Source organism: Tauraco erythrolophus, chromosome 2, assembly GCF_009769465.1.
Source record: "Tauraco erythrolophus isolate bTauEry1 chromosome 2, bTauEry1.pri, whole genome shotgun sequence".
Classification (NCBI taxonomy): domain Eukaryota; kingdom Metazoa; phylum Chordata; class Aves; order Musophagiformes; family Musophagidae; genus Tauraco; species Tauraco erythrolophus.
In genome coordinates this window covers 126,062,208-126,083,594 of record NC_141466.1, presented here as the reverse complement: position 1 = coordinate 126,083,594, position 21,387 = coordinate 126,062,208, and positions in this window count along the sequence as shown.

The window sequence follows — 21,387 nt, the reverse complement described above, 5'->3', positions numbered from 1 at the left end:
TAGAGCATCTGTGTTGTGTGTGTAGGTATATATGTTTATATACCTGGGCATGTGTGTACATGTATTTTACACTAATAGGTTTTCATCCTGCTCAGCTCGAGAGGGAAGCAAGGCAGGGAGGCTGTTGGTGCTGTTTGTTTGTGAAGGCTTAGTGTTTCTGTCTGCAGTGAGCCATGTGTCTGTGTACATACTTGGTGTATACCTGTGTTTGTGTGGTCACCTACTAGGAATAGATGCTCAGCCTCACTCTTCTCTGGACCTGGGAACACGGAGCTGCAGCAGCCTCACCTCTATCTGGCTGCTGCATTTGGCAACTCCTAACATGTTTGTTGCAAACTCTGTGAATGCTGAAAAGCAATAAGGTAGTCAGTATATATTTTTCTATTATGTCTGCTGAGAAATAACAGTAAGTCTTTATGAGCAAAATATTGCATAAATTGCTTCAGACCTCCTGCAGCAATAATTTGCTACTCTGGTGATCATGGAAAGATTAAGCCAGAAAGCAATATTTTGTTCTGTACAGACAAGAGCAGACTGGATTATTTTTTTTTTTTTGTATGTCATAACATCCATTCTGTAACCAGCTGGAAAAATCTGCTGGAAAAAAAAAAAAACAACAACACACCATTGATGAGAAAGAAAAGTTAGTTGGCTGAAAAAATTTTACAGAACAAATGCATGCTCTATTTCTAAGCGAGTTCTTGTGCAGATGATATACTGCCCTCAATTGGTACATTTAAACTTCTGCTGACAGAAGTCCTGCTGCAGCTTGCTTATAAAAACATAGTCACGGAAGACCCAGAACAGTCCTCCATGTTAACCCTAGTGAGTATGTGAAGAAACCCCACCAAATCAGTGTGGTGTCATTTGATCTACATTCTCTATTTATTTATACCTTGGTTCAAGCAAAGCTTATTTCAGGGAAACGCTTCCAAACCTCTTACACAAATCTGGACAACAGCTCTTGAAATATGTCTGTAAATATTCTTCTCAGAGCTGCATTCTATTCACTGGATTATTTGGGGATCTTTTTGTTTAGTTCCCTTTTGAGTAAAAAGAAGAAAGATTGTAGTATTTCCAAACCACCAAGAGGTTTAGTTACCAAAAGAACCCAAAACCAAACAACATTGCCCTCTGAAAATAAACATCTCACAGAGCTCACTTCAGGACTCGTTACCTTGACATCTTCCAGACAAGCAGTTGAAACCTATGAGATGAGCTACTGTTTATGCCAGATCTGAAACTCCTCCTTCTACCTGCTGTCGGTCTGTTCAAGCATAAGTAAAGTTGCCATCAGGTGTCTTCTGCAGGTGGGTGGAGGGTCAGTAAATTGGCTCTGCTTGCACTGGAATACATTTGGTTATGATCAGTTTTGAGTCCTACTCGTTTCCTGGGAACAGGCCATGTGTAGTTGTAGGTTAGGTAGTAATTTGCTGACAGACTGGCTGTCAAAATAATCCGTAATTATGTTTTTCTTGGCCCGACTCTGATGTCTCAACAGCTACTGTCAGGACCAGCCCTAGGTAGACAAATCACTGCTGTTACGCTGTTGAAACCTGTTCAAGTAATACCAGTGTCACACGCACAGCCTCCAAATGATGGTACAATTCCATGGCTGAGTAGGGAATTCACATTCAGGAGCATTTTGTTGCTGCTTTACAGGAGGGTCCACAGCTATACGGATCAAGGCTCTTCTTCAGGCTTAAGTTCAACATGTCCACATTGAAATGTTCATTTTGCAACATTTCGATGACCAAATAACAGCAGCTGAGTTTCTTTTCTACATTTCCAGTGTGTTTTCTCATCTGACATTTCTCAGAAAAATGTTTTTCACTCCTTCAAATGAAATCTAGAGCTAAAGGGAATCCTCACCTGTCATAACCTCGAATCCCAGTGTAGGCTTCCTACTCCCACTGTCTCAGACTGGGAAGAGTTACCCTATAGATAGAGCCAACCATTGTACCAGATATCTCCATCATTCCCAACATAAGACCTTATGGCAGGCAAACCCAAGAGCTCTTCTCATGTTGGAAATGGCTTGGTTGCCCGCAGTCATGCAGAAAAGTGGGATTCAGGGGAAAAGATCGTAATTTAATTTGTGGGCCACTTCAAGAGGGACATGGAGAACTGCCTTTCAGCTGGGTGATCAGCTTTGGAGGGAGTTAAACAAGTTCCCCTCTTGGTAGCCTCTATGTTGCAGAGGAACACTGGGTAAAGCAAGATGTCCAGCAATGGAGAGAACAACTTTAAAATACTGTCTTAAGGCAGATTATGCATCCATATTACACTTTTAATATTTCTATTTCATACAAAATGAGCAGGCTTATACCACTGATGTGCTTTTGTCTGCTACTGAGAAAACACCAGTACTAATTGTGGTCACCCCACGGTGGTCATTTCAGTGTGGAAACCTGATCCTTATCCTCCAAGTAAATCATTGGAAAAGAAGTCTACAACTTTTTTTTTCTCTTTTCTTTTTCTTTGCTCAATACTAGCCTTTCAGGTAAAATCTTGTTCTGATCTGATTGATGGCAGTAATCAGAAATGATGTATAAGCTGGTGTGTACATAATCTTCCCATTTTGCAGCATAGGTTTGTTGTCTTCTCGGTGTCTTTTTTCATTTGACGTTTCTCAGAAATGTCTCTTTCATTCGTCTAAATCCAGTCTGGAGCTATTATATGACAGACAGATTACAGCATTCATGTGCTCCCATACTGAACCAAGCTACAAATGAAAAATAAATCTAGCCTGATCTTGAGATTTGGTAGAAATGTAACCATTTCCAACCATCTTAACAACTTTCACTTGTCTTAAGTGTCCCATTTATAACTTTCTACACTGTCTCCAAAACGTGAAGAAGGAAGTGACAATAAGTATCAAATTTCTAAGACTTTTGACTGGGCTTGCACAGGTAACTGCAGGGCAGGGCTGTGAGCAAGAACTCCCAGCCACACCCCTCAAAGATTTGTTATTGCTGTGATGCTCCTCTGGACCTGTATCGTGTTACATTTACAAACTCAAGTTGAACTCGCAGTTTTCAATCTTTTTTTCTGTTGTTCAGAAGTGTGTGTTGTTTCTATTTTTGCAGTAGTGTTTAATAATCCCCAACAAGGATTAGAGCCGTGTTGTTTGGCACAGCACTCAAAGGCAGCATCTGCCCTTGAAACCCTACAGTCTAGGACAATAAACAGTATATAGCAGAGAAGAGAAAAGGTCAATGGGAATGAAAAAACAATGGGAATGAAAAAACAATGGGGGTCTCTTCATTCATAATCACATTAAAAACCAAAGGCAAATGTTTGACCTTATAATCTGCCTTCTACTGATCTTTGTCACCTCCATGATAGTGGGAGAAATCAGGTTATGGAACCAAGGAGGGGTTCCTTAATAGGGTGACATTTACCAAGACTGGCAGTAAGGTGACAGGATCAGTGTCTTACCAATTCTCAGATACAGCTCTGTCCCTCAGGACCAGCCATGAGGAAACCTCTTACCACATTCTCCAATCCTTGGCTGGGCTGGAACAGCATCAGATTCAATAGTTATCACAATTAACGAAGTATGCTGCGATCAAGACTTACTCTAAAGGTACTTTGTGTCACTGCAGCATTATAACAGGTATTTAAAAAAGCATGACTAAGTTACGCCCGTTGTCTGTGGATAGAAGTCTGGAAGTTGGCCTTAATGTCTTTGAGAAGCCTACTGATAATAATTATTATAAATATTATACTTCTCAAATTCAAGGAAATGGACGTGCTTAAATCCAGACAGTGGTGTGCAAGCTAATAGCTGGTCTCGATTCAACTGTTAATAGGGCAGATTCAGCATGGCACAAGGACCCTGCCAACACGAGCGGTGTCAGCCAAGGAAAGCGGGGAAATGCACACACTGGGAGAAGTGCGGAGCTCCGCATTCCCAGCATGGGCCCTCCGAAACCGTCTCAGGGTATGCTTGTGGTCAGCGCAGGAAAGTTTGCCCGGTAGCACTAAAGATCCAACTGTTTTGTGACAAAGAATATTTCCCTTGTCCGAGCTGTCGTTTCAGGCTGTGATTTATTATTATTGTTCTAACATCTACAGGCCTGGTTGTTCTCGGTAGAGTATAAATATCACAAGTGACAGTTCTCACCCTTCAAATCTGCTGTCAGAGACTAGATATAGCAAGTAGGCAGGAAAAACAAAAGGCAGGGATTGGGAAGGGATGGGGTAGTAAAAATTAGGTGTTTGAATATGTGCTACTTGGCTGTTTATTTCCTGAATTTTAATAGCTTTAAAAACACTGCACATACGTTGATATGTTTGAAGGCTTACAGAAAAGGAAATTCACAGAATTATTAATTATAACTATACGTTTCTGGCAATATTGGAAAACTGCAAAGGATTTTCCGGTGATTGATCAGTATTGCCTGAATTTTTTCCACCTGTGGTGCCTCTGATAGCCATGTGCAAAGTGACTTTTATCATGATTCTAGTATATTTCAGCTCAGCTGTATTTCTGAGGCTGCTATTAATCTGATCCTAAAAAAAAAATGAGCCTTATTGCTCACTTCTAAATTTAGTTTTAAGCTTTCCGAATGCCTGGATCACGAATGTTCCCTATCTAATTACCTAATGCCCTCTTTCAATGTGTCATTGTATTACATTTTTTTTTCCTCTTTTTAATATTATGGAAATGTAAAATAACTTGACCTTGAATAGATACCTTGTGGGGATTCCTTTAATATATGCAGTGAATTAGATGAACCCCTGTTGATAGCTAAAAGAATTTTTCCTCTTCTATTTGATAACAGAGCTTTGCACTTCAGAAGCAGTGAAGTTTCTGGTCTGAAAGACGATTTGAATTTGCTCATTCATTGCATTTTTATTAATTTGTGATATGTCAAATGAATAAGTGATCTGTCTCACTTCTGCTGATTAAAAAGTTCTCTTAAGAACCTAGATGATAAATACATATGATATGAAATGAGGTGAGTTATAAATCCAAAATGGAGACATAATGTAATAAAACATCTTTTCCTCAATATCCTGCTCCATTTTTCTAATGTGTAGACAGCTATTGTCAGCTTAATTATTTTAAGGTAAGATCAACCTTAATTAATCAAAGTAAAGTAAGACTGGCTTTGTAATATTTTTTTTAAAAAAGCAAAATAGACATATGCATTGTTAATACAGTACACATAAGATATAAGAACACAAGAGGATGTACTAATAAACTGATTCATGGTAACAAATTATATAGTCAGAATTAATACTTCATTGACGCAAATAGGGACAACTTGCTGTCTTCATCTCAGAAATAAGCTGTCAGATGCACCAAGCAGAAAGCCCACTGTAATGACTAGTGTGCTAGGCAGAGAGGGATGCACCCTAAACTTTAAGAAAAACGAGCAGATGTCAAGTTTATTACCAATTTTGTGAGTTATCTAATTCCTGTATAAAATGCCTCTAAAATCACTAGCCAAACCTAGCCATCACGTTAATCAGTTTTAGCAGGCAGCAGCAGGGCATTAGAAGAAATCCCAATTTTGCCTTTAAGTTTGCCTTGATTTTGTTTTACGCGTGGTGGGTTTGGGTTTGTTTTTTCTTTACTGGATTCAAACTATGTTTATGCAAGGTTGTTTTCTGTAAGTGAGGGCTTTTAGGAAATCACTCGTAAGCTACGGGCTGAGTTTCATTCCTCCCTATACAAGCATATCGGCTGCTGCTTCAGCTTTCCACGAGTCCTCCGTTGGGGTCTGTGTTGTTGCACCCTAGGTATTTGAAGCTCCTGATTATCCCTGCATGAATTGTGTCCTGAGGAGAAGCAAGATCTACAGACCATGCCCACGACGCAAGCTCTGGAGAAGGGCAGTGCTGACAGCACCTTCATCCAAAAGCCAAATGAAGTCCTTCACCTGCTTGTCCTGAGTGCCTGGGCAAAGAAAAAGCAGTGTTCAAAAAGGAGATGCTAGGGACTGACAGGCCCCTGGCCCTGACTCCGCTCACACCTCATTAGCAGCAATGTGTGATACCGTCTGGGGCATCAGGTAGGACTGGCAATGTCGTCTTCATGTCCAACCCCTCACTCAAGGGTAGTTGCCATTGTATATAGACCTTGAAGATTACATTCCAGATCTAGAAACAAACTGGTTTAAAGAACAGGATTGGCAGGAAATCTCTCTTGTTTTCTGGTTTTCATTGTGTTTAGGGGGAAGGCATGCGAAAAAGAGGAGAGTAAATTCAGATCCAAATGTGGTGGGGACCATCGGGTTGCTAGTGTTGCTCGTATGCCGGTGGCACGCTCCACTTTACTCTCAGTGCAAATCTGGCTGATTGGCTTTTCCTCAGAGTGAAGCTTGATTTTTATTTTTCCACACAGCTTTAGTGCAGTGGTTTTGTGGCAATTATGTAAATTATATGTCACACCACTGCATATTTTCCACATCATTTGATTTGACCTTTAAAGCTAATAAGAGAATTATCATTTTTACGGGCAATTTGTGTTTCATGGTATGAGACAGCAGGACAGGGACTGATGGGGTGAACATCAGAACATAGAAATCGTGTTGCAGGATAGTGCTAGAGGTCTGTAAGTAGGTATCCAGCATACAACAGTGGCTGATGTGAGCTCCTGAAGAGTAAATTAGAAGATATATTGTGAAATAAACTTCCCAGAGGAGGAATTTTCTTTTCAATAGCTGTTAGTGAGGTCTGGGCTAGCCATTGTTCTTTCAGTTCATAATCGTTTCTAATACGTCCATCGGTATCTCATTATAATCTATATAAAGATATGTATAAATAGTTCAGTTAATATAATAAAGGATATAACTCCATACAAACCTTGATAGGTTATATCTCATGCTACATATACATGTCTAATCCCGCTTAATCACACCAAGCCTCCTAGCTACATTATCTTCAGTTAATCAATTCTGTTGATTAAGCATACACTGTATAATTTTTCAGTTATTTGTGACTGATTTGAAAGCTTCTGTCACGAACTTCTCTATGCGTCTCCCTGTTAAACTACTATGAAAGGCAAAACGTCAAAAGCAAACAGAATTACCTACATATTTTCTTCCCCAAGTTGCACAGAACAAGCATTATTGTTAACAAGTTCATCAACAGCACTGTAATACTCCTCTTTCAGCCTCCTTCGCCCTCAAAAAGACCTATGGAAAGTTCAGATTGTCAAGAAAATTGTTGCAGAATTGTGATAAGACATGACATTTGAGCAGCGAAGACTTCTATAACACTAGCTAAATGCCTTATTAACCTTACATGTGTCAGATAAGGTTTTCCATGTGTTTAGGATGATGTCTGGCAGGAGCGTAGGATGTTCTGTGGGGGCCGTGGTTTGGGGAGGGGGAGGACAGACTTATTCTTTTGATTGAAACTTAATATTTCATATGCATTTAGCAGTAATGGGAACTACCCATATGCAGAGCCCTAGGAAATGACAAAGATTCCCAAATGGAGTAACATATACCAGCCTTTTGGCCACACTTATCACTCCCCAGCTTCCCTCATGGCAAATTTTTATATGGTATTTTCTTCTCCTTACTGTTGGATTAGTCACTGTTAATCTTGTTCGAGTTTTATCCCCTTTTTCCCTGGTTCTTCAGTTCCTCTCTAGACTTCTTTCCAACAGACATCTGCTGTGCTTGCACAAACCATGTTTCTGGTAGGTAGTTCCCTGTCCCACCACAGCAGAGCCATATGACAGCTCAAGTACTTGAACAGGAGGTTCTGATCTAGGCTCATCATGCAATCGCAATGTATCTTACGAGTCAGCGTTAGGCCAGCAGAGCTAAGGCATCCTGCTCAGATAGAAGCAGGAGACTTGTGTTTTCCTTTGTTCAGTCTTTTTTGGTGGTGTTGCTGATGGCATAGTTCATTCTTTTTTAACTTGCTTGTACCTTGCTTTGCCCTTGCAGTTTCTTGTACCCATTTTGTATCCACACTTAAAATACGTGAAGCTCATACTTCTCTCAGTGTGCTTTGATCATTGTAGAGTCCATTTAATGAGAACACTGGAACCCAGGGATTTGAGTCAAGCTAATGTTCTGTACAAAAGACTAACATTGAAGTAAATCTTCATTGTAATATCTGAAACCAGAATAAAGTAAAAATCCCAAGGCCTTCTTTGCACAGCCTGATGAATTTTGCAGTTAACTGAGACCTGTGAGTATCCTGTAAACACTCTTCTCACCTTGAGAAGAAGTTTGCACCTGTTCCTCCTCATCTTGCAATGCATTTTGGTTTTTTCCCACTTTCTGCTTCTTTCTTCAACTGAGCACGCTTTTTTCCTTTTCCTTGACACAGCATATCTTCAGGCTTTTCTTCACAGAGAAAAAAAAATATCTACAGAAATGTAACAAAAAATATGAAAGCCATCTGACTTGAAGACAGAGGCACCCAAAAACTTCATGCCAATTTCCAGCTTTTTCAAGACAAATTATGAAAATGCTAAAAGCTTAGTAACTATAGCAGCACAAACACCACCGCTACAATATGCCGCAACAGATTGTTCATATGTCACTATTTTTCCAAAGTTCCTTGGCAAACATTTCCATCCGTAAACAAGTCAAGTGAGAGAATTGTAAAATGGCCAGCAAAAAGCCTCAGTCTTCTCTGGCTAATGAACTCAAATTCTGGTTCTTATCACTATTATTCTGTTCTTCAGCCCCTTTTCTTTCACCTGTGCTGACAGACTACAGTTGTCTCTGTTCCTGACTTCACGACGAGGCTTTTGCCTGTTATGCCACCGTTTTCTTTATATTGCAAGTTTATCAAAGCAGTATTGCATCTAAATATTGGGTCAGATTCTCACCTGGGGGGAAAACTTGCAGAGATCCATCACCTTTTTCAGAAAGATGACAATTACACGAGCTGGCGAGCTGGCACTGCATGATACTTGCAGCGTGGTGCCCATCAATGGAACTGAAAAAAACATTAATAATGCTAGTCCACTAACACTTAGACACAGATTGATAGTTTGGGAGTTTATTTTTTTCTTTTTGCTATTGTCTATTCTGCTTTGCTGCTCGATGTGTCAGTATCATCAGAATTTATTCTGAATGAAGTGTCTGGGGAATAGGCCAATTCATGCTGTATGTTATGATGGACAAATGCTAAAGTTTAGGAGTTCTTACTTGGTTGTCATTGGAATAATCTCTTGAAACTGCTAAATATATATTCCTACTGTACCAGCACATACAGCATCTATAAAATTGGAATGGAAAAGTCACTCTCTTAATGGGAAAAGAACCTGACTGGCTGACATTTGACACCTTCCTTATCAGTGAGAAAGTGAGGGATTTTTGACTGACATTTATAATTACTTATAATTTGAACGTTCCTTTAAATTGAGTAAAATTAAGGTAGATTGAACTATAATATTTGTCTCTTCATACATTGAAATAACTGGGAAAAGTCTTACCTTTACTGAAGCCAGTTGAAGCTTTGCCATGGAATAGATTTCACTCGCAACTCTTAAAGCTTTCTCTTTATGCAAGAAAGGATGTTCTGGCTGTGCTTTGACTTTGGTATTGGCTGTGGTTCCAAGTTGCAGGGATGGATGAAAAAATAGTTTGAGGTAAAGAAATATTTAATCAAACACCCAATCTGATGAAAACAATAGAGCTAACTGTAAATGTATCTTTTACTAACCACAACAATAACAACAACAAAAATACATATACTTGATACTAAAGCCCAGCTGTAGTTTTACGAGGGCATGGGGAATTGGACATTCTTGTGAGCCAGAATCTATATTAAGTCATGTGTTAAAATGCATTTTGTTTCATTCCACTTTCTTTAAAAAAATGTTCTTGACTCCAGGATTCACTTCAGCTCTGTCCCCTCCTTCAGCTGCATTGCAGCTGGATAAAAAAAGAGAGGGGGCTCACAGCATTTATTCTGTTGTTCCCACACGGCCAGCCACAGCGTTGTATCATGGCATAATCAAAAGAAATTGTTAAGTCAAAGCCACTTTTTCTAGGCTGTCCTTCTGTTCCACTTTTTAGCAATTTAACACATTCATCACTGTTGCTTTTATGCCACCCATCCTTGACTTACCAAGCATGATGGACTGCACAGCCAGGCCTTTTTATCAGAGCTTTCAGAAAGCTACATCCATACATCACCTTCCCTGTTTATTTCTCTAAGTGCCCTTTCACAGTGCTCATTTCTCTCCAGGCAACGTAGCAATAGCTATGGTAGGGAAGTTTAACTGTAGGGAATTTTAACTATAGCTTACTTAACTGGTACATGAATCGAGACTCCTGCTGTCACTAGCCTGAGTTAATCATGACAATATTAGCAACAGGACTTTAAGATTAACTTTTATTCGAAGGGTCTACATGATTCACACACAATTCACATAATGAAATCGTGTTAAACAGCGTGGTTGGCCTTCTTTCCAGCAGTGATTCCTGTATGGCAAAGCAGTGAGCTCTCAACAGGCTTAAAAAGACCAGCATACAATACAAAGCTGTTTGTGACCTTCCTGTTGATTTATTCTCAACAGCCAACAGGTGCCTCATACAGAATTCAAACTAATAAATGCAGAAAGACAAAACCAACAACCTTACAATGAAATATGTCAGGGACAACTTCTAATCCTCTCTGTTTTCATAGCACTGCTTGTGTTGAAAGGATGAGAGGAAAAAAAAAGAAAGGAAAAGAAAAAAAAAAGCTGGGGGGGCGGGGGGGAAGGACACAACAAAGAGGAAAATCCTGAAAGAGTCAGTGCCCTGGAGAGCTGCATAGTGATCAACAATTCTTTTTTTCCAAATGCTAAGTGTTTCCTTCTCAGTACTGGATGACAATAGAATAATAACTTTATCAAAATTACTTTGAATAGTCTCATTAATGACACATGATCTTGGTTTGTCCCTGCCTCAAAGTCCAATAATATTTTCATACCTACTCTTGAACGTGTGTTTAGCTTTGTCCTCCTCATTTGTACAGTACGTTCACACGTATCAGATCATCTGCCTTTGTACTTGGATGTTCAACAATTCAATAAAAGCTTAACAATAAAAGGGAGGTAAAAGGCAGGGGGAGGATAGGATGAAGGTTTATTTTCATTACAAGCTAACAAAACAATGGGAAGGAAAGTGTATTATATCATCTGTAGAAAGCAGCCTACTCTGCCCAATTCAAGCTGCACAGGATATTTAGAAAGTACAGGCCCTAAATAAGATTTATTGAAGTACCATCTTGCCTTGGTTGTATAGAGTAGAGGCGTTTTCTTCTAAAATAGCTGATTAGCAGAAGCAGCTCCCTTAAGAACAGCTGCACAGACTACTCCTGTCAAGCCTTTACCTTGTATAAATATTTTTAATTAATAGATGCCTTCATCAAATATAAGAAAAAATTAAGCATTAATGCTCACCAGAGACCCTGCTATTAGAGTGATTATCTTAGATTTAATTTCATTTGCAGATGCCATTATTCATTTTTAATAGATCTCTAATTTAGTTTTATCTATTTCTTGTTCAGATTTGACAGATGTTAGCAGGCTGCGCTTCCTTCAAAGCCCCCCAGCTTGCTCCTCCCACCTCCTTCAGGCTCTCTGCTCTCCACAGAGTGTGTTTGTGTTTAAATTAGCAGAACCACTGCAGGCTAAGATACCGCTTAATCTCCACATGTGCCACAAGATGGAAGTTGACGCTCTAGCTGAAGGACTTAAAGCAGGAAACAGTGCTACTGCTGCAAATCACCTGTTCTGTTTGGCAAAGCAGTACTTGTGTCACATAGGAGCAAGCTGCCCTTGAAGCATCTTCTCTTTGAGTGAGTGGCAGCAGGTATTGTTGCACAGTGTATAAGCCTCCTTTTGTCAGCTTGTATTAGCCACAGAATTGACTTGTAAGGTATTTGTACTCGGCAAGAGAGAGATGAACGATGTCCTGTCTTTAAGAAAGGATACATCAGTGCTGCAGCATGGAGGGGAGATACCAGAGTTGGCTTCTTGGAAAACTACATCGGAGTGTTCAAAGTTTTCTGCTGTCGCAGCTCAGCTGCTTCTGCTTCACAGGTGTTTAAATTGGGGGTTTCTGGGCAACTGTACAGAATGAGATGGCTCCTAGGGCAATATGTCCGATAGCTGACCTGTTAGCATGAGCTCAAACAGCACTTAGAGTCACAGAATGTTAGGGATTGGAAGGGACCTCAAAGAATCATCTAGTCCAATCCCCCTGCCGGAGCAGGACCACCTAGATCAGATCACACAAGAATGCGTCCAGGCAGGTTTTGAACATCTCCAGAGAAGGAGACTCCACAACCTCTCTGGGCAGCCTGTTTCAGTGTTCTGTTACCCTTACTGGGAAGAAGTTCTTCATGTTTAAGCGGAACCTCCTATGTTCCAGCTTATATCCATTTCCCCTTGTCCTGTTATTGGATGCCACTGAGAAGAGCCTGGCTCCATCCTCATGACAGTCACCCTTTACATATTTATAAACATTAATGAGGTCCCCCCTTAGTCTCCTCTTCTCCAAGCTAAAGAGACCCAGCTCCCTCAGCCTTTCCTCATAAGGGAGATGCTCCACTCCCTTAATCATCTTTGTGGCCCTGCGCTGGACTCTCTCAAGCAGTTCCTTGTCCTTCTTGAACTGAGGGGCCCAGAACTGGACACAATATTCCAGATGCGGCCTCACCAGGGCAGAGTAGAGGGGGAGGAGAACCTCTCTCGACCTACTAACCACACCCCTTCTAATACACTCCAGGATGCCATTGGCTTTCTTGGCCACAAGGGCACATTCCTGGCTCATGGTCATCCTGCTGTCCACCAGGACCCCCAGGTCCCTTTTCCCTGCACTGTTCCCCAATAGTTCAGTCCCCAACTTGTACTGGTACATGAGGTTGTTCTTACCCAGATGCAAGACTCTACACTTGCCCTTGTTGTATTTCATTAAATTTCTCCCCTCCCAACTCTCCAGCCTATCCAGGTCTCTGAATGGCAGCACAGCCTTCAGGTGTGTCAGCCACTCCTCCCACTTTAGTGTCATCAGCAAACTTGCTGACCATGCACTCTATTCCCTCGTCCAAGTCATTGATGAATATGTTGAACAATACTAGTCCCAGTACCGACCCTTGAGGGACTCCACTGGATACAGGCCTCCAACTGGACTCTGTCCCATTGACCACTCTCTGGCTTCTATCGTTCAGCCAGTTCACAATCCACCTCACTACTTGATCATCCAGACCACACTTCCTCAGTTTAGCTGTACCAAGTTTTACTTGGTATTGGGCTCATTAGTTTTAGGTTTGTGCCCATGGGGTTCAGTCCCTACAAAAGCACTTCATGATTACACGATGTTCCTACAAATGTGGTGTTCAGGAAGGTAGGAGTTGAGGCTAAATCTTCTTTAACCCATTTAGACCAAGCCAAGAAGTCAAGGGATGAAAGGCTGCTTTGCTCTGATTTTGATCTGGTAACTCTGATACAGAGTGATGGCATGACTTTTTTTTCAGTCACACAGGAACTTTAAGGTAGAGCTAGGAGATTAGTCTAGATCTTCTGTGTCCCAGTCCAGGTCTGAGTCGTGAAACTATCCAGTATTATTTTATAATGTATGAGTGGTATTTATTATGTACTTTATCACTGACTTTAGAAGAAGCAGAGTACACATTCAACTGTGAGAAGGCAAGAAACTGGTAATTTTATATTGATCTAGAGAACAAGCTTCTCCAGTGGTGTGTCTCAGCTTCTAGCTGGGGATACCTCTAGATTTAATTTTAATCAGATCTCTTCTAAAAGGCATTGAAGGATGCCAGTTGTGATGAGGAGCATGGCATTTCTACTTCCTGGAAGCATTTTTTTTACCTCAAGAGGTTCATTTAGTATGAACAGTGCTTCTATGAAGATAATTTTGACTCTTACCATTCTAGACTGGATATGAACTAGCACCTCATAGATTCAGATCTGTGTTTCCTTGTCAACCTCCTGACTTAGTTGGGTGAGAATGTTCATTCATAAACTTTTCAAGTAGATGACTGAATTGAGAAAGATATTAATAATAATAATAGCTAATAATAGTTTCTAAAAGACACTTACTGTTCTTTATTTCTATGATTTTGTCTTTTGTCTATATCCTGACCTCAGCAACAAAATCCAAGATCCTAAGTACAGCAGATCAGATAATTTTAATAGCACAGTGCTACCATCTCTCATTGTCCTTTTATTATCTATCTTAATAACTATGGCATCAATAAAGCTAAAACCATCCTAGACTGAGACTAACCTGAAGATTGTTTTATCAAGTTAAGCTTGACAAAAATCACAGCAGGACTGGGAATAAGGAGGTGCTACATTTGCAGGAACAAAATCCATGAGAGACTGCTTTTAGAAACGAGCGTGAAAGTGAACTGAATGGTAGGAGAGCAGGCTCCCATCAGATCAGCTACAAAGACGCATGCTCTGCTAGAAGGCTGGGAATAATCAACATTTATAATGAATCTGTCATAGCAATGAAGCATGTACCTCCTACAATCACAGTCAATTCCTTATTGTTCACAGCCTTACATGGGAGAACCTCTAGTAAGGCTTTAATGCTCGCTTCACTTGCTCATAAATGAAACAATCCTCAGAGGAGAGGATGGCCCACATGCTCTTTGGATGTGCTGTTCAATTTTGGGTGGTTAGTAAGTGCATGGTAGTCAAGAAGTACAAATATTAATGTATAAATTGAATTAATATAAAGGGTATTATGACAACAATGATTATTGCTACCTACCTTGACATAATAGTAGAATTTTATCTGTTTAGTTTCTGTGTGTGATTTTGTTGTTGTTCTGTATAATTTTTCTCCCCCTACCCCCTTTTTTTCCCTAGTGTGTGAAAATTAGTGTTTTATATCAACATCATTCTGTAAGGTATGTCTTGCTTAAAAATATTTTTATAAGCATACTCCAGTTAAAGTATTTACAGTTGTTACTTCTGTTGCTTAGTGATTCCTCCAGGGTAAATCCTTTCATCTCCAGAAGAGCATGGAGGGAGAGATCCAGAATGATTCCCCTGTTTAAGGAAGGATAAAGGTTTTATGAAGCTACCCTAATTGGGTGTAGATCTATGTGATCTTCCCGCACCACCACAGAAAGATAACTAATTCTTTCCTGTGACAACAGTCATTAGAAGACGTCTCTTTCATGCAGACCCTCGCTGCTACCCAGTTTCTGAAATAACTATGCCAGCTTCACCCATTTAGGTGTTGCTGAAGACCTACTGGGTTGTGGGCACCATGACAGTTTTCCAAGACAGTATTGTATCCAGGAATGGGATTCTTGTAGTTTGCCAGTTAGTCTGAAATAGCTGAGCATAAGTACATGTAAAGCAGAGAAAACTCTTTTCCTAGCAACCTAATATTATCAAAGCATAGAGATAAGTGTACAGATGTAGGCAAATCACAATTGTTTCTCTTGTGCATTTAAATCAGCTCCAGTGACAATGGTTTGCTGAAGCTGCTGCATCCTGATGAGGAGGTCAAGCAAAGCAGTCTGTATATCATTCCTAACATCAAAAACTGTGGAGATTTCACTGATAAGAAAGCTAATTCCTGGGAAGGGCTGTGAGCGATTGCAGAAACTCAAGAGCTCTGAGAGTGAGGCGCACCCCTTTGAAGACTTTGCCATAGCATGAGATGTTCTGTCCGTATCTAGAAATTCAGTGCTAGTCTTTTCACTTGCCAGATCAGCAGGTTTTGCTAGCTTCAACTCAGAAACATAGAAAGCTAAAATATTCTGAAGCAGGAGGGAATTTAGTAAAAGAAGGGATGGAGACTGCAAGAAAATAAAAAAACAAGTTTTAGCCAAACTGATGTGATATGGCAACCAATCATTATTACCCAGCTGGACTGAGTTGAGATAATGAACTAATTACTAATCAACTCAAGGTACCTATCCTGCCTACAAGAGGCAGGCCATTTCCTCCTGGCTGCGGAAGATGCAACAGTGTCCTTGGTGCCGCAGCCCAGGCTGGTGAGCAACAAATGGTGACCCCGACGTGATACATCCATGAGACCCTGGGAAGCCCCGACTCCCTCGCCGGAGCCGAGAGCCCGAGCCAAAAGAGCCGGAGCCGGGAGCCCGAGCGAGAGTCCTTCGGAGAAGAAGGTAAAGCCGCAAGCCCCGACGCGGTATTCGCGGGAGGGAAGCGTGCTGGAGTTGGATGAATGGACCGGGTCTCTGCTCATCTTAAAGCCTTTGTGAAAACAAAAAATGGTACCCACCCTGCCTACAAGAGGCAGGCCATTTCCTCCTGACTGCGGAAGATGCAACAGCGTCCTTGGTGCCACAGCCCAGGCTGGTGAGCAACAATGTGAAAGCAAATTAAAGTATCAATGATAGGTCCAGTAGTTCCATTATGAATGCATTAGCTGCAAATATGAAATGCAGCCTGCTTAGAAGGAGCTTTTGATAATGTTCACCAATACAGGAATAAAGAAGTGCTCATATTAATTCTTTTTGTTGGCCACAAAAAATATGGTCCTGGCAACATCCCATAGTAGCCCTCTCCATAGTGCCTTCTTCAATGCACTTACAGCGAAGACTTGCAGAATGTCGCTCTTCTCCACAGCCAATGTCAGAAGTTATTTTTGACTGCAAGGGATTTGAAGTTTCATCTAGATGCTAAGGTAACCTTGGAGTATGTTAAGGAGACCTGGCTGTGATCATTCATCTGCAGATGATAGCCTGCTTGTGATGAGTCTGTCAATCCTTGTGTCAGTCAGATACGGAGATGGGTGTCTATGAATCATAGAATGATTTGGGTTGGAAGGGACATTTAAAGACAATCCAGTTTCAACCCCACTGCTGTGGACAGGGACACCTTCCCCTGGATCAGGTTGCCCAAAGCCTCATCCAGCCTGGTCTGGGACACTTCCAGGGATGGGGCATCCACAGTGTCTCAAGGCAACCTGTTTCAGTGCCTCACCACCCTCACAGTGAAGAATTTCTTTCATAGATCTAATCGAAATCTGCCCTCTTTCAGTTTAAACCAATTGCCCCTTGTCCTATCACTACACGCCCTTGTAAAAAGTCCCTCTCCAGCTTTCTTGTAGGCCCCCTTTAGGTACTGGAAGGCTGCTGGAAGGTGTCCCTGGAGCCTTCTCTTCTCCAAGCTGAACAAAGCTCTCTCCGCCTGTCTTCATAGCAGATGTGCTCCAGCCCTCTGATCATCTTCGTGACTCTCCTCTGGACTCAATTCAACACATTATGGATTAGATTTTAAAGGATTATATTATGGATTAGATTTAGAGGTTATGCAGCTTCAGCAGAACCAGCGGTCTGGATAATTCCCAGCAACTTGGCACTAGAAAACATTCTTCTGATTAAAAAGTAAATAAATACCCCAAATCATGCAAGAAAGAAGCCTGCTGTGTGCAAGGCAATGACACCATGAATTTTAAGAGTTGCTGAGAGTCTGCAAAGAGATTGGTTCTCGGAAAAGATTGTGTTGATATTTGCTTTGTGAGTCCCCCCTGTGCAAGGACTTCAGTAAACCATAAAACTTTCCCTTAGACTATGAGCTGTGTTGTCTACTGGACCAGGAACAATTTACCTGTGGGTGTTTCACTTCACAAATATACTGTCTTTTAATATATTCTGCTGTCTTATAAATGTAGGCTAGATATTTTTCCAGTAAAAACTTGGCCATTGATTTCTTTTTAGTGCTACACAAAAAGATTTGGCCATCGATTGTTACAGATGAAAAACCTGCTGTGCAGTATATGCTTTCAAAAAATACACACAGGCATCACAGTAAGGGCAAGACTGTCTCTTCTGTGTTTGCAGAAGAAATGCAAGTTGCATTCAGAGGAGCATAAGAATATAAAAATAGCTATGCTGGTTCCACCTGGGGCTCATTATTCACTCTTCTATTTCCAAATGGTGTTGCAGGATCAGGGTGCATGGAACAAAGAGATCTCAGGGATACCATGACTGCAATCAGTGGCACATCCCTGGTCTTCTGCCTGTTCTTGTTCACCAGCATGTGAATGTGCTGCAAGCAGCAGACTTGGCCTCTGAGTGACTGACCATCCTGGTGGGCTGTTGAGGTCCATGCTCTTCATCATCTTCCTCACAATCTTTGGCAACTTGGGGAGACTGGACTCTGGCGAAAGACTCCAGGCAAAGACATTCCACAAATTACCACCTTCCTCTTCCTCTCCGATTCTGGCTTCATCTGCTGGCCTTGCGTTCATATTTGGCCTCTACAATGTCAAAAAAGATCCCCTACTGAAAGAGAGGGAAAAGGCAAGATGAAGAATTGACACCACACAAACTCTCTCCACAGTAATTAACTATAGATATTTTTTTTCTGTTATGACAGAAAAAAAAAAATCAAACCTTTTATGTATGACTTTATCATCATCATTCTCTTTCACATGATAGCACAGTTTTGGAAGCCCAGTAGCTGCATACTGAAGAGTATGTATTATGGTAAATAACAGCAGAAATTGTATTTGATAAATTTTAGTTTTCCTTTCTTTTCTGAAATCAGCAGTGGTTTTTTTCCAAACATATCTGTTATTTAGAATGATTACCTGAGTAACTTTGAGCTGTAAGTTCCTTTTGACATCTGTTTAGAGGAGGTATTTGATTTGACATGTTAGTCACGTGATAGTGTTTCTGTTCTCTTAATGGCTAAGCTATAAACCTTCTGATCAGGATTCTAGTTTTTATCATAGAATAGGGAATTTGTAACTGTTGTTCTATGTGGTTTGGTTGTGGTGTTTTCCACCAAAAATACTTATTTTAAAAAATAATTTTAATCTAGACAGTCTACTTTCTGAGAAAGGGTAAGTTTGTGTAAAAAATCAGAAATAATTGAAAATAGAATTACAGCATCTCAGTGGTTTTCTGCTTTGGTCAGATAATTTAGGCAAAACTATAAGTATTTTAATGACAAAATGCTATCCTATTGTCCTATGTCCTTATTTTTCCTCCTGGGTTCTCTTCCTAAAGTCTACATTTCATATGGCATTACATGCATTTCCTAGGAGGAGAAAGCATGCTATTTTTTGACCCCAACATGTAAAGGAGTAGAAGTTGCATGAAGCTCCAAGAATGCGCTTCAAATCCAAAATATTATTACTTTCGGCTAAAAGCATTTAGAATAGGGCAGGGAGGGTTCTTCTACAAAGTTTTCTGTGGGCAGAGGATGATGAAGAAGAAATGTTGATATGTTTTCAAGAGACCACTACGGAAATATTTGCTGGTATATGTTTGATACGCATGTTCTCTGGGGAACGCTAACCGCAAATGTGAATACAGACAAAATAGAATTAAAACTGGTATCCATGCAAATATCTGTAGGCAGTATGTTTCAGTTTGCCTTTAGCTCTTCTGTCCACTAATCTGAACTAAATACTCTTTCCAGTTGTGTTTATTATGTCTGTTGAACAATGGAGTTGTCCAGAATACAGTCTAATTTATTTTAAATCCTCAAGAATAGAGGGGATTTTACTCTGACAATAGTGATTAATTGTAAATCTTTAAGTCCATTGTGGACTAGAAGTGTTCAAAATTATTCTTGATGAACTATTGAACTGATTGATCTTTTTTTTCCTTTTGTTCTGTTCCTGAACTGGTAAGGTTTTCTATGAATGAGTTAATTGCTCAAAAATTATTCTCTTACAGTTAAAAAAAAAAATTACAAGGGTTTTTTATGAACTATCCCCTGCTACTATCTCTTTAAGAATCTGATATTTTTTCAGGCACTTTGATTTGTCTGTTTTTACATTATGGTTAGATAATTTAGTCTGTTAAAATGGAAAAGAACCAAAAACATCTAACCCATAATGACTTGTAATATTACTTTTCAGCGTGGATAATTTTTCACTGACTATTTGTGAAATATTTAGGATTCATAAACATCTTCAGGACTAAAAACTTTTGTTATGCCGATATACATACACAGTTAATAATAATAAACCGCAAATAATAACTGAGTGAACTTACAGAGCTTATGATAAAATTGTTCACTATTTTTTGTGGTATTTAGCCACGTCTGCTTAGGATCTACAAATAACTGCTAATTTACAGATTCTGAAGGTCAGGTAAAACTGTTGGGTCATTTTTCTGATTTCCTAGGTAGTGTATACCAGGTACTCTTACCTAGTTGTGCTGGATGGTGGTTATATCTGTGTGTATTTATTGTTTTAATTCTGCTGAATAGATACACTGAAAAGGTTTAAATAAAAGAAAAAAATCTCATATAGTAATTGATGAGGCCTAATGAGAAAAAAATGGAGGCTCAGTATAGCATTTTCAATTTTTTTTTCAATTTTTTTTTCAATTCATTGCTTATAGTATAAGCAATGTAGCAGTCATGTCACATTTAAATTTTCACCTGTATAAGTGGTAGAAGGGTTTAGGGAGTTTCTTACTCGTTCTTTTTGGAATCATGATGGGAAATAGATTCCAGAGAACAGTGACAGTTGTTTCTCTATAGCAAATATGATTGTTAATGGAAAGAAATGCAAGACAGCCATCTGTTGGATTGCACAACAACATGCTCGGTTTCCAGGTCCCAGTGTAGGCTGCTGGTAGCCCAGAACAGAGCAAGTACAGTGCTCATTGCAAGGGCAGATGGTGTTTGTGGACAGTCTGAATTCAGGCTGAGCACAAGTCCACAAGAAAGGAAATGTACGCATGTGAAAATGGGTCCTAGGAGTGCTGCAGACATCTGGGATGCAGACAAGCTTTGTCATCAGCATATTACTGGTTGTACAGAGGTTTTCTGTGGCTTTTCAGAGGTAGCAATTTTATACTGCAGGACTATGTGGCCAGCTGCCATCAAAAATGATGGATTCAGCACTGATCCACTGCTTGGGGAGAGCAAACGCACAGCTGATGTCAACAGGCATGTCAGTGTAGAAGGGAAGAACGGCTTGTCCCTGGGCTTCTATGACACCTTCAGGTATATATTGCAAAGAACATACTAGTGAAGATGACAATCATATTTATCTTTAAAAAGTTGGGTTTAGTATAAGGTTTGGATTAGATATCTTGGATCCTTATATTTTGTATATTATTGGCTTTTATTAAAAACCTTTTCCATCATATGGATCATTAAGTGATGCAGTCAATAATTGGGTCTTTGGTTGTCTCAAATCTACTAAACCAGATTTACCATTTGATGAATTAGCCTAGTTGCATGTCTTGCTGTTCATGCTGAGGGTCTAAGCCAGTGTATCTTCTTTCTCATCTCAGATACTCTGCCAGGCTTCTATTTTGAACTGGGTTTGTACCTTTCTTAGATCTGAGGTCATTTAGATAGGCTTCGTTCTCAACAGAAAGGAGGTAACTTCACTCCACTGCCTGTCTCCAGATCTTTTTAGAACATAGAGACAAAATAGTGGATATACTGGCTCCTCCTCTTACCGCAGTCTTCAATGTAAT